The sequence below is a fragment of the Bubalus kerabau genome, chromosome 19, assembly GCF_029407905.1.
Source record: "Bubalus kerabau isolate K-KA32 ecotype Philippines breed swamp buffalo chromosome 19, PCC_UOA_SB_1v2, whole genome shotgun sequence".
NCBI classification, from domain to species: domain Eukaryota; kingdom Metazoa; phylum Chordata; class Mammalia; order Artiodactyla; family Bovidae; genus Bubalus; species Bubalus kerabau.
Window position 1 is genome coordinate 8,521,087 of NC_073642.1, and position 13,850 is coordinate 8,534,936.

Below are 13,850 nucleotides of genomic sequence, written 5' to 3' on the forward strand. Positions count from 1 at the left end.
CAAAATATTAACAGTGTCTTTGATTTTGAAACTTTTGAACTATGAGGACTAATTTTTTTTTTTTTTTTTTACTTTTAAAGCATCATTTCTACTCATGTTGTAAAGTCCCTAATATCAGTTTTGAAGATCCCCTACTTTTCCCACTTATGCCAGCTTCACTTAGGGCTTATGAAGTTGATTAATTTCAAAATCTGAAGGAAATATTGATATTTCTTTACTGGAATTGAGAATTTTTTTTTTCTCTTTCCTCTTTTCCTAAATAAATATATGTTGAGTACTTATTGGACTCAGTTCTTCAAGTTTGCCTATCTTCCCTGGTGGCTCAGACTGTAAAAGCGTCTGCCTACAATGCAGGAGACCTGGGTTTGATTCCTGGGTTGGGAAGATCCCCTGGAGAAGGAAATGGCAACCCACTCCAGTACTCTTGCCTGGAAAATCTCATGGACAGATGAGCCTGGTGGGCTACAGTCCATAGGATCACAAAGAGTTGGACATGACTCAGCGACTTCACTTCTTTAAGTTTAAAAATTTGTTCTGATGTGATAAACTATCCTACATACATTTTAAAAGATACCAGTCACACCATAGAAATTGGGCTCCCCCGATGGCTTAGCAGGTAGAGAATCCGCCTGCGATGCAGGAGACACAGGAGATATGGGTTCAATCCCCGGGTCAGGAAAATCCTCTGGAGAAGGAATGGCAACCCACTCCTGTATTCTTGCCTGAAAAATTCAATGGACAGAGGAACCTGGCAGGCTACAGTCCAAAGGGTCGCAAAGAGTCGGACACGGCTGAGTAACTAAGTACACATAGAGATTACTTTCTATTATCGTTTAAAACACTAAAGAAACAAACTAGTAAGCAAGGCTTTCATTTTTCTTTCTTTTTTCTTCATGGACTAGAATTCAGATTTTACTGGAACACAGCATGAATGCCTGCGATTGCAGTAACTTGTGTATTGTTGCTGCTGTTTATGATGGGGAGAGGCAGACAGGCTGGAGGGACTGCCTTTATTCCCATGGTTGTCCTCTCCTTGGTCAGTGCAGGCGATGGCTCCTTGGTCAGTTGCTGGGGGTGTGTCCATGGAGCTGAGTGACCCACCTCTGGTGGCTAATGGTCTTAAAGCCCACTCTTTCTTATTTGAAATAGATTGGTGACTGACCACAGAGGGGAGATGTGCATGCATATGATGGGTATCCCCAAATGCAGCTGAGATAGCCATGCCTGCTTTAAATTGTTCACATTATAATAGTCTGGAAGTCTTAATTTTTTTAATTTTATTTTAAGCATTTATATTTTTAAAGACTTTAGAAAGTATTCTATTCTTAATTTATTCCTAGTCCAGAAAGTTCTTGGGGTTTGAAACTTTATTTTTTACACCACTCCTCAGCCTCTTAGTCCCCTTATCAAGGCAAGCATCTACTTTAGTAATACTTGTATAATAAAAAAGGCCACTTGTTCAAAATTGTGTGTATTTCCATCCATTCATCCAAATTCTGACGGTTTCAAATACATTATTATTGTTGTTTTGTATACTTTTGTATGGCTGCTTTTTTTTTTTTTTTTAAAGCTGGCACTAACTTTCTTTAAACTGGCTGTGGAATTATGTGCCAGTTTGGTAATTCAGGTATATGCATAGTGCTTTCTAAATTACTCGACCATGGGAGAGCAAATATATGTCGACAGTCTTAAAGCATAAATGTTTTATAGAGCAGAACTTTAAAAACTTTCTTGAGATATTTTGGGTGCCAACTTTGAGCTTATCCTGTCACATAAAATATAGTCAGTGGTTTGTCTTTATAAAATCAATTATTAGAAATGCATGTTGACTAAGTAAATGAGACAGTGCCAATTTGAGTTAAGAAAATTTAGTTAATAACAGTTTAAGGGAGAGAAGTCTGATGATGATTAGGGAGAGATGAGTTATAACAGTTTTTCCCAAATCGGAAGCATCCAGCTGACCTATAATAACCTCCTGGAGAAGAGTAGGAAGCATAGAAAGAAAGCCCAGGTGAGAGGTCCATGATCTCCTTGCCTGTGAAAGTGAAAGCAAAGTCGCTCAATTGTGTCCAACTCTTTGTGACCCCATGGACTGCAGCCTACCAGGCTCCTCCGTCCATGGGATTTTCCAGGCGAGAGTACTGGAGTGGGGTGCCATTGCCTTCTCCACTCCTTGCCTGTACCAGCTAGCAATAGGGGAGAGGTCCATGGTCTTGCCTGTACCAGCCAGCAATAGTTTTCTTAGGTCATCAGCTGTTACTTATATTTAGGTTGTAAAGTCCTCAGCAGTTGTGCCGTTACTATCAGCGTTGTCCTGTGCTTATTCTCCCTTGCTAAGTTTTGGGGGTCTCTCAGTAGTGGGGTAAAATACCTACCCGTAGCTCAGACTCTGAATTTGAAAGAGGAACACAGATTATCATGAAGACAAACGATCAAAGAGACCAGAGGCAGAGGAAGATTTGCTGTTGGGCTTCCTTAGTTCTGTTGTCTGATTTCTGTGGATAATGAGTTCATGGAATGTGTGAGATCACAACATGTTATAGTTTCATCCCAGGAAATTCTTTTGTTATCACTGTTGTACTTGGTTGAGCTATGTATTTGGGATTTTTTGTCTAGCATTACCTCAGTAAGATTTTCAACAACAAGTGGTGTTGGGACAGGATGGAATTCCTAGTTACATTTCTGTTCATCAGCCCCTCTCCGGGGAGACTCCTTTATTAAATGTTTCCTTTCTCCCTCCCTGAGTCACTTGAAATTGTTCACATTCGCCCATTTCTGGCTCCACCCTGGTCCCGTCCAGACCTGCATGGACTCTTGGAGGAGATGCTTGGTTGGCCTCTGGGCCGGGCATTCTGACTCCAACGCCCTCCCTGTGCTTTGATGGGCTTGCCAGCCCCAGATTATCAGCATGTGCCTTTTGTGGTGCTGCCCCTTGGTCCAGGAATCAAGTCCAAGGGCCCTGTCCTGGGCTGTAATCCGCCCTTACTGAGACTTTGCTATAGGGATCCCGTGTGAATTCCTAGGACTCTCTATCAACGGGCTCTACCTCTACGGTAAATAAGCCCATTCCTAGCTCCATGTTTTGCTCCTTCTGTATTTGAGGCCTGGAGTGATTTTCCTCTTTACTGATGTTGCCAGAAAAGGTCAGAAAAATTGGGGTTTGAATCTCTTTTTCATTAAAAAACAAACAAACAAAAACTCTAGGTTTCAGATCTGTGAAATAGGGACAAGACTGTAACTGTGTGAAGATGGGAGTTACTTCCTGTCCCCCAAGTACCTTCCTAGAGTTTTAGTTCATCTGAGATGCCATCTTTTAATTTCTAACACGGATCCTTCTCCTTCATGAAGCTTTTCTTGATTACCCTCGTTTCTACAGACCTGACTTCCCGCTTGTTCCTTTTGAGGTCGTACCCCCTGCTGTGCTGGTTAGCAGTGATTGGTTTTTGTCTGGGACCTGAGCTGTTGTCATTTTGTGAGGCTGTAGAGAGAAGTGCAGGCAGAGGGCTTGGGTTTGAATCTCAGCTCCTCAGTAGCCAAGGCCTCAAGCCAATTGTTTAATCTTCTTGTGCCTCATCTGTAAAGTTATAATTCTGATAGAACCTACTCCAGACGTTTATTCCTAAAAGCGAAAAGCAAGCTGATGCATATGTCAGATACTTAGACAGGCTGGTGTATCCTAAGTCCTCCAGCTTTTGTTTGCTACAGCTCTAATGGACACGGCATCCTTGAGCATAGTTGTTTGGATACTGCCAGAAATACAGGATGCACTTGACGTCGGGCTTCCGTTGTCGTTTAAATGTTATGCAGAGCGTGGCACATAGTAGGTGCTCAGTTAATGTTCTGTCATGAGGATTTATTTAGCTAAGGTGCTTAACAGGATTGCAGTTTGCTTGTTCAACACAGTTTTGTGATTTTTTTAACCTTTTTTCATTAAACAGTGGCCGGTGCCTGCAGTGCACCGTCCATTTCAGAGGTCTATTATGCTTCTCTCTCGAATCATTTGGCCGTGTCTGCTAGTGCCCAAGAAGTGTCCAGTGTGCGCTTTGTCCGCCTCACCAATGCGTAGGCGCCATCTAGTGGCCAGAAAGGAAATTCGGCCTCTTCTGTGCCTAAGGATGAAGACGGCCCCGTGGTCCCTCTGTCTGGCTTAGGTTCCTGGGAACCCAGTTCCAGGAAAATGTGGGGACTGCAGGCTTCTGTAGGACCTGTTGGGATATGGTTTTCAATTAAGGTTGCTCTGCTGCATCAGTGAACTGGCTTGAGAGAGTTTGGGTCTCCCTAAGTGGTGTGAGCAACTTTTGACAAAGTTGTATCTATCTATCTAGCGCACCTTTTATAGTTTGGGATTTAAGATGTTTTTACAGGATTTAAATAAGTGACAACTTCTAAAATATTCCTTTCGAGGTTAGAGGTTTAAAACATCTACTGATTCCTTTTGAAAAATAAGCAAGATTTACTTCCCATTGCTCTACTTAAAATGTGTGGTAAGACTTTAATTATCATCTTATATGTGTCCCCTTGGGCAGTTTTCTGTAGTTCTGGTGCTCACACGCCAGAAATCCTAACAGAGAATAGTAACAAACACTTTGATTGCTGCTGTTGGGTCTCATGTTGGTTGTATTTTGTTAGACATTTTTCTGTATTTGGTTTGCTACTTGTTGGGTAGTTTCAGAATCTGCTTTCTCACTCCCTTAGTTGAGGCTACACTAAGTTAGTGCATAGGTGGTTCGTTTAGAATGTGTTAGGCTCATCTCTCTGTGATTGCTTTTGGCTAGTTTTAATTTGGAAGCCATGGGCTTGGCTGTCTGATAGAGGATTGCAACTTGCCATCCTCTGAGACATTTTGAACAACAGCTCTGGCTGTTTCTGAAACAGACTGGACCCACTCAGATCTCTTTGCCTTGGCAGGTGGGAGCCCCTGTGCCAACGGGCTCTTGGCAACTTTATTACCTCCTCTGATACAACTGTATTACCAGCTCACGCTCTGGCAGACTCCTTTCAGAATTAGCTACAGCTCTCCCTGTCCGGCGGCCTCGACCCTGCCGGCTGGGTGGTCCCACAGATCTCTTTATACCCCTGTTGGTGCGTCGTCCCCAGACTGTTGCACTCTACTGGTCAGGGAGGTGAGCGGCACCTTGGTTATCCTTGAATTCTGAGCTCATGCCTCAGTGCCTAGCACGTAGGAAGACCTCAACTAATAGAAGACCTCTTAAAGGGACACACTCAGTCCCCCGTGCTTCCTCCACTTTGAAGCAACGTGAACAACAAATTTATTTTCATCTTGTCATGACCACTCTTTGCTGACAAAGGTCCATCTAGTCAAAGCTGTTTTTTTCCCAATAGTCTTGTATGGATGTGAGGGTTGGACCATAAGGAAAGCTGAGCACCGAAGAATTGATGCTTTTGAGCTGTGGTGTTGGAGAAGACTCTTGAGAGTCCCTTGGACTGCAAGGAGATCAAACCAGTCAATCCTAAAGATCAACCCTGAATGTTCATTGGAAGGACTGATGGTGAAGCTGAAGCTCCAATAATTTGGCCACCTGATGCGAAGACCTGACTCGTTGGAAAAGACCCTGATGCTGGGAGGGATTGAAGGCAGGAGGAGAAGGGGATGACGGAGGATGAGATGGTTGGATGGCATCATCGACTCGATGGACATGGGTTTGAGCAAACTCCGGGAGAGTGAAGGACAGGGAGGCCTGGTGTGCTGCATCCATGGGTTTGTAGAGAGTTGGACATGACTGAGCGACTGAACAACATGATCACTCTGCCAGCTGAAACGTTTTATCAGGCCAGTTACTACTACAGAGAACTTGGAAGCAATAAAATTATCTTTAACATTATGGTTTAATCAGGCTTTTTATACACTGAGGTGAGTGAAAACCCTAGAACCCCTGGAAAGGTCACTTGTGAGTCCAGCCCTGTGTTGAGGCTGCCTCATCTCTCTGGAGGGAGGCCTTGTTCCAGAAGTTCCCTATAAATGTGGTTCAGTCACTCAGTCGTGTCCAGCAATTTGCGACCCTGTGGACTATAGTCTGCCAGGCTCCTCTGTCTGTGGGTTTCCAAGGCAAGAATCCTGGAGTCGGTTGCCGATTTCTTCCCCCAGGGGTCTTCCCAACCCTGGGATAGAACCCCAGTCTTCTGCTTCTCCTGTGTTGCAGGTGGATTCTTTACCGCTGAGCCACTGGGGAGGCCCTTCGAGGGTTTAACGTGTCTTTCTCAGCACCGGCTGTGTCCAGGACGGGATGCAGGCTGCGTGGAGCTAGCGCCGCTTGGAGGCAGCCTGGGTCCCGCCATGTGGTGTGCTGGGCTCGGCCTGAAGCCGCGGGGCAGGCGGGGCGTCCGTGGGCTCCCTCTGCCACTCCTGACCCTGACACTTTCCCCTCCGAATGACTGCGAATGCCCTCGCTGTTTCTTGCGGTGTTTCTCATCTTCAGATCCAGAGACAGCACGCAGAGAGATGGGGTTCTTAGGAAGGTCTGGCTGGACTGAGCGGGGCTGCTGTTTCTTGCACAGTTTCTGTGACGAGGCCAGTTAACTTTTGCCTTGACTCCTGGCGGGGACGATAGCTCACCTTAAAGACTCCTGTCACTTAAGTGCGCCCTCTCCCTCGGGGCTGTGGACGAGGCCTCTAACGGCCTCATTGTGGGGCCACTGAGGTTGGAAGCCTGCACCCTGCATCCCCCAGAAGTTGGTGGAATAATAGGTCTTCTGAACGTAATTAACACCTGAGAGATTACCCTTGAAGGCTTCATACCCTAAGGCCTCTAGTCCAGTGGGATATTTCTTACAGATAAACGGAAACATGACCATTTGAACCTGGCACATTAATTTCAGGCACAGCCTGTTTAAGAGTGTCTTGGAAAGTGCCATGCAGATGTTGAACAGGGTCAGGTGAGCTCCATCCGTACAAGCCAGCATGGTGCCTGCCTTTTGTCTGCCCTCCTCACGGCGCTTTCTGCCTTTGAAGCCCCCCCCCCCCCCCGCCAAGTCCCCCTGCCACAGGCAGCCCCCTCAGACGCAGGCAGATGCTGGAGCCTCAGTGTCCCCATCTGCGGTTCGCCATGCCACGAGGGATAGTCTCACATCCCAAGTGCCCAGCAGGACCGGCTCGTAGGAAGTGTCCAACAGGTGCATGTTTTAATCTGTCTCTTCTGCAGGCCCTGGTGGCCCCGCAGCCTCTCCCGGGAGGACTGGCCCTGTTTCCTGCACTTGCTGTGATGTTCTGAGCTCCTGAGACAGGTGGGCAGCCAGGGTGGGGGGCGTCAAGCTGCTGAAGAGCTCGGGCGGCTGTGGGTGCTCCAACTTTGATGCTCCTTGAAGGTTTGACTCTCAGGTGCCCTGGGACAGGCTCCGGGGGCGGGCAGGGCTGCTGGAGTCTGAGGCGGATGGGAGAGCCAGGGGAGGGCTCAGACCTATGAGTGTCAGGGTGTTACAGGGGGGGATGTGGGGGGCTGCTCAGGTCGGTGCTGGTGACCCCGTGAACGTGTGGTGAGGGGGGCCCCGGAGACCGGGTCACACCCTGACCCGTCAGAAGGGCGCCCCTGGAGCAACACCCAGGGGCATCAGAGGTTCTGGGGAAGGAGAGCACCAGGCTGAAACTGGGGGGTGCACAGCCTCCAGACACATTCCTCTTCTCTGGAAACAAAAGGCAAAGCTCTTCAGGTGCGCTTGTGTGTGCATTGCCGGGCACTGCTCTCCCGCTTTCCAGGGACCCAGCCTGGCTGTGACCCCAGGTCCCCTCCGAGCCACGTGCTGGGCTGTGGCCTGGGGTTGGAGGCTGGCCGCCCAGAGCAGGGAGGGCTCATTTGTTGGAAACGGGAGGCCGGTTCCGTGTCCAGCTCTGGGCTTTGCTGCTGGTGCTTTTTAACTTGAACGCGTACTGATGATGTTTTGAACTCGACCAGCACATTGTTATTCCCCTGAGAAGCGGTCACTGGTCCTTCACAGGGGTCGGGGCGGGGGGGGGGGGGTAGTTAGTGCTGGAAGATTCCTGCTGCCCTTCCTGCAACTGTTGCCACTGGACAAATAGCCTTAGAAACAAACACGCCAGTTCCGGAGGTCGCCTGGAGGCCTGGGGCTACTTTCCTGCTCTCATTGTGCTGACTTCCAAATTCCAAACCCCTTTCGCATGTGGGAGCAAGCAGACCTAAGGGGCGCATTGTCCGTGTGCCGCGGGCGGAAACCGCGCCTTCTTCTGGGTCCAGAACGCCCTTCTCCCCGGTCGTCTTTGATGCTCCAGGTTCTGTACGGCTCGGGCTCTACCTCTAATGAGACGTCTGCTGATGGGCTGTGCCTGGACACCTTGTTTTCCTTCTGTACCCCAGTTTTCTCGTCTGCAAGATGGGAGTTGGTTAATGGCACCCATTTCAGAGGACAAGTCCAAGTATTTCCTGGGCAAAAAAACATACATTCCTTGGAATGGCGTGCCTGTCATCTGCACTAGGGGTTAGTCGTATTATTGTTATTAAGGATGGAGGAAACAGATGTGAAAAGTTGTCTACTTCCTTAAAAAGTGATCAATGCCCTCCTGGTGCATATGGGTTCTGATGTTCGGCTTTTAGCATCATTCGCCTTCTATGACCTTCACATCAAGACTCTAGCAGCTTCAGTTGATTTAGAGGAGTTTCGTGAGCGCTGGCTCCAGCCTTTCGTCTTTGGGGATAGAAGGCACCTCTGTCTGTTCTGTTCCTCTCTCTCCCTGTCATCCCTGCTGCCTCCAGGGAAGGACGCAGAGCATGCTCCTCCAAGAGAGGCAGTTATTTGAACCCCAAGATAGCCCAGGCATCGGGGCTTACCGGACAGTGAGTCACTCCGCAGTGGCATGGAGCGTGTACAGCCCTGCTCTCTGCCTTCCTCGGGAGTGGCTCGGGGGCCAGGTGGCCTTCTGGGGAGGAAGGTCCGCATGAGAAGTGAGGGGGGCGTTGTAGCCCCGCCTGCATTTAGGACACATCCAAAACACGTGACTCTACTTATCCAAAAACACTAGTTCAAATAGTCAAAATACTGGAAAAAGTGAGAACGTGTGGTGTGGGGTCCCAGCTGCCAGAGGTCTCAGCTAGGGGGTGGGAGCCAGCCCCAGAAATGGTGAGAGTGAGAGTGTTAGTTGCTCAGTCGTGTCCAGCTCCTTGCCACCCCATGGACTGTAAGCCCACCAGGCTCCTCTGTCCGTGGAATTCTCCAGGTCAGAATACTGGAGTGGGTAGCCATTCCCTTCTCCAGGGGATCTTCCAAACCCAAGGATCGGACCCAGGTCTCCCGTATTGCAGGGAGATTCTTTGCCATCCGAGCCTCGGGGGAAGGTGGTGCCTGGTTAGTAAGTTCTTTGCCAGAGAGCCGCCTCCAGGAGGGAGAGAAGGAGCTGCCTTTTTGCTCTGCCCCCTTGGATGGTACTGGGTTTCTGGTTCCTGGGATGGAGATGAGGCTTAGTCCTGCTTCGGGAGCTTGTTAGGTAGGCTTGGGTGCTCTCGTTAGGGAGCTGTGACCTATGGTAGTGTTTCCTAGGGAAGTGTGTTTTGAATCCAGACCCCTTATTCAACCGACTTGATGAAACAATTCACAGTAAGAGCGCTTTTCTTAGCGGGAGCAGTTAATTCCTTTGGTTTACAAGTTATTCCTTGAGGTCAATAAGCACGAGACAAGATGAGCCACTTACTAGTCATTAGGGAAATGCAAATCAAAACCACAGTGAGATATCAGTTCATGTCCATGAAGACGGTGATTATCAAAATATTGAAAATAACAGGTGTTGGCAAGGGTATGAAGACGTTACAGCCGTTCTGCGTTGCTGGTGGGAAAGTAAATGGGGCAGCTGCTGTGGAAAGCAGCGTGGGAGTGTCCCTTGAAAAATTAAATACGGAGTTGCAATCTGATCAGCAGTCCTACATTAGTATATGCCCAAAGGCCTTGATTGCAGGGAATCGGAGATATTTGCATACCCATGTTCCTAGCAGGAAATAAATGTTTGCGGTAGCTGAAAGCTGGAAGTGTCCTTTGGTTAAACAAAAGGTGGCCCGTGTAAGCAATCACATATTATGCAGCCTTAAAGAAGGTAGGAGATTCTCACACATGCTACAAGAAGGATGAGCCTGGAGGACATCATGTTATGTGAAAGAAGCCAGCCACAAGTCAACAAATACCGTCTGATTTCACTTAGATGAGGAACCTACAGTTGCCACATTGACAGTGACAGAAAGTAGAAGGCGGGTATCAGGAGCTGAGGGAGGGGAGGACGGGGAATTAGCGTCTGATGGGTTTGGAAGTTCAGTCATGCAAGGTGGAAAGAGTTCCGAGGCTGGATGGTGGCGATGTCTGTGCAACAGTGTGAATGTGCTTCATGACGCTGAACTGTGCACTTCAAGGTGTTTCAAGTGGGCTCCCTTGGCGGCTCGGTGGTGACGAATCTGCCTGCGGTGCAGGAGACCCGAGTTCGATCCCTGGGTCAGGAAGATCCCCTGGAGAAGGAAATGGTAACCCACTCCAGTGTTCTTGCCTGGGAAATCCCCTGGACAGAGGAGTCCATGGGGATCGCAAAAGAAGTGGACATGACTTAGTGACTAAGCAACAACAAGTCGTGTTTATTTTTACCACGGTTTCAAAGTCTGGTTTCTTGAGTATGTGCCGTGCGGGAGAGCAGGAGCGGAAAAGCCAGCCCCCGCCCGTGGTGGCCGTGGTGACGGAGGCAAGCGAGGGTTGTCACAGGTGCCCTGGGAGCTCGGGGGCTGTGTGAGGTCAGGAGAGGCGTCCCCGAAAAGCGTGGCTTTGCGCTGAGCCACCAGGGGTGGGTCTGTTTGCCGTAATGAGAGAGCATCTCCAGTGGCGCTTTCCTTTCAAAGGGAAGGCAAGTCAGGAGTCAGACTCCCGTGCCATCTAGCCACAAATGAAATTTATTACTAATCAGCCATGTGACGTGTAATTGCTTTTTCATTTTCTTATTTTTCCAGAAGAGAGATTTGTTTAGATATCTGGTTCCCTCACTGATTAGACTAGAAGTTTTTCATTTGCCTTGACAGCTCAATTTCTTCCCGCTCGCGGACTCCCCCGCCGCGTAGGGAGCCCTGAAAGAAAGGGCTTGACCCCTGCGAGCCCGAGTGGGAGCATTTCCTCAAGCAGAGAAGGAAGCAGAGGCCCCGGGGTGTGGCCTGAGGGCCAGGGCACGTGCTGCCTGTCCAGGCGGGCCGCCTGCCCCGCACCCACAGCTGCTCTCCGGGCCTGCTTCTGTGTCCTAAGTTGTCACCCTTTGGCTTAACCGGGAGTCGGGGCTCAGGCCTGGACCTGCCTTGTTCCACCAAGAGCGGGAGGCAGGTGAGCCCGCCTGGCCGTGAAAGGAGTCCTCTCCGCCCCGCTCAGCTGAGCAGCCTCTCTGTTTGGGCCCCGTGGGAGGAATCTCACTGCGGGCGGCTCCACCGGGCATGGAAGTTGACTGGTACTTTCTCTGCGTCTCAGAAGTCAGCTGGAGTGACCACTCTCGTCTTCCCCGGGCAGGAGGAAGTGTCAAGAGGCTGGGGTGCTGCTCCCCAGCATGGCGATGCGCTCTCATGAAGCTGGGGGGACGTCTGCATCGGCTCAGGCTCTTGTAACAAATCACCACAGGCTGGGGGTTAAACAACAGATACTTAGTTCCCACAGCTCTGGAGGCTGGAAGTCCAGGATGAAGGCGCTGGCAGGGGCAGTGTCTGATGAGTGTGTACTTCCCAGCTTGCAGATGGCCGGCGTCATGTGGCGGCGGCGTGGGGCAGAGGGAGGCAGACAAGCATGCTCCCGTCTTCCAGCCCAGAGGATGCTCATGCCTCGGTGGGACCCCGCCACAAGGTGCCGTGACCTCACTGATACCATCCCTCGGGGGGTTAGGGCCTCAGCATATGAGTTTTCAGGGGACACAAACATGCGTTCCATAACGATGGAGTAATATACATATATATGAAGTTCTTGGTCAGTTTCGAGAGTTGGCTTCGGGTTCGTTTGGAAGAACTAAGGGAAACCCAGCACCTAAACGTGGATGCTTTTAAGATGGCCCTGAGCGCACTTGGCTTCTGATGCTTTGGCCAGGTGCATGAAATGTACAGGTGGTCTTCTGGGCACGCAGTTGCTTTTCTTAGAGTGGATGCTGCGTGAGAGGAGCGTGGTTATTGGGAGATCTCAATGGCAACCCACTCCAGTGTTCTTGCCTGGAGAATCCCAGGGACGGGGGAGCCTGGTGGGCTGCCATCTATGGGGTCGCACAGAGTCGGACACGACTGAAGCGACTTAGCAGCAGCAGCAGCGGCACACGACCCCGCTTCTGCCAGTTTTGGACAAGGGAGTTGCTGCCTTTGAACTCTGAGGTGGCTCCTAGTGGGCAATTGTACTGCAGGACCGCTTCACTTTGAGTTTTTGAAAGCTCAGCTCCTTGGTGAGGACTCAGCTTTCCAGTGGGATGGAATGTGGTTCAGAGGCCCTCATCTTGACTGCCCCCCACCCCCAGGGTCTGTCTTGTGAATAGGACTCCAGCAGTGCTGAAGGGTCAGGGACGTGCGGGGGATGGAACTCCCTTTCAGCACGTCCACGAGGCTGGGTGACCGAAGAGGCGACTGTTAATTGTTTATAAGCATGAGCTGTTTACAAGTCATACTTGCTATTTTCAATCTGACCCTGCTATTATGTTGTTTTGTTTCTGTTCACAGCTGAGTTTTAAGCTGGATAGGATTTAAGGGTGAGTCACTCCCATGACGGTAAAATCGGTATCGATCAAGCCTTCCTGTTAATCCTGCGAGCAGTTTAGAGACGGATGAGGCATCTTAAGGCTGCTGCTGGGAGGATCCGAGCGTGCAGGCTGCGGCCTGAGGTCAGGCTTCCTCAGGACTCAGCTCACCACTCTCATCTGCCGGTCTGGATCTGGCACGCTGCTTGGAGCCTCCGCTGCTTGAAGTCGGGGCGTGTTTCAGTGAAGGGGATACGAACCCCGGTGAGGGTTGCTCCCCTCCACGCAGAACTCTCCCTGGACCACTGGTCTGAATGTTCAGTGAATGTGTGCCAGGCATTTGTGGGGAACTTAGGACCCCTTTCCTGCCACCCTGAACTCTGAATTGAAGTCCGATTTGCCACCTCATTCCTGCCTTGGTCAGAAAGTTGCCCCGAGGGTCGTGTGTGCCTGGCAGCTGTGGATTCTTTGGGATGGAAGGACAGAGAAAGGTTGAGGGTCACGTGTCCGGGCAGACTGACGGGAGCAGAACCGCAGACAGGGCCGAGCAGTTTCTGAGGGTTCGGCCCGGCTCCCATGGGGGCAGCGGCTAAAACGCTCACACCCAGCTTCCTTCCGCCTCCTGGCCATCCTGCTAGGTGGGTGTGCAGGCCCTGGGCTCCGCAGCTGGCTCAGTGTCCCAGCTTCGAGTCCCAGCTGAGCTCCTGGAGGCCAGCTGCCTGGCGAGGAAGCTGCCCAAGGCCTGGGGGCACTGTGGCTCCTGGTGGAGCGGTGGGCCCTGTGCACTGCCTTTGGCCTTCTCTCCAATGCCAGGCCTGCCCTGGGCACCGTTGAAAGCAAACAGGGCACTGCCTGGATGTGGGCAGCGGAGCGGAAGGTTCTGGTGAAGCTTGTACTGCAGAGAAGAGGGGGTGAGCAGGTGGATCAGGGGCTCGAGGGATAGAGAGCATCTGGTTGGGAGAAGTTGAAGAGGGACAAATTGGAGTGTCTGGATGTTGAAGGACATGCCAGCAGTAGGGAGGTGTCACAGAAGCAGCCCCTGCCTTGGAAGGGTGTGCCGTGTGGCTGCAGAGACACTCCTGGGAGCAGACCCGGGTTGTGATGAACAGGACCAGAGCGGGCGGGGGCACGGGCAGTGGGAGCCCAGCAGGAGGTCCTGGGCCTCCTGGAG

At 50.6% G+C, this 13,850-nt stretch overlaps 1 protein-coding gene across 4 annotated transcripts in view; it reads left to right on the plus strand.

The window, feature by feature from the left end:
• The window catches only part of IGF1R (insulin like growth factor 1 receptor), a 306,192-nt gene that overhangs the window by 11,636 nt on the left and 280,706 nt on the right, over positions 1–13,850 (plus strand). The window contains exon 1 of one of the 4 annotated variants that reach the window (XM_055556580.1): positions 12,925–12,943. The exons of the other annotated variants lie outside the window; for them this stretch is intronic. The gene's annotated coding sequence lies outside the window, so the exon portion shown is untranslated. Of the gene's footprint in view, positions 1–12,924; positions 12,944–13,850 lie in introns of those variants that run through there. 4 annotated transcript variants of the gene reach the window in all.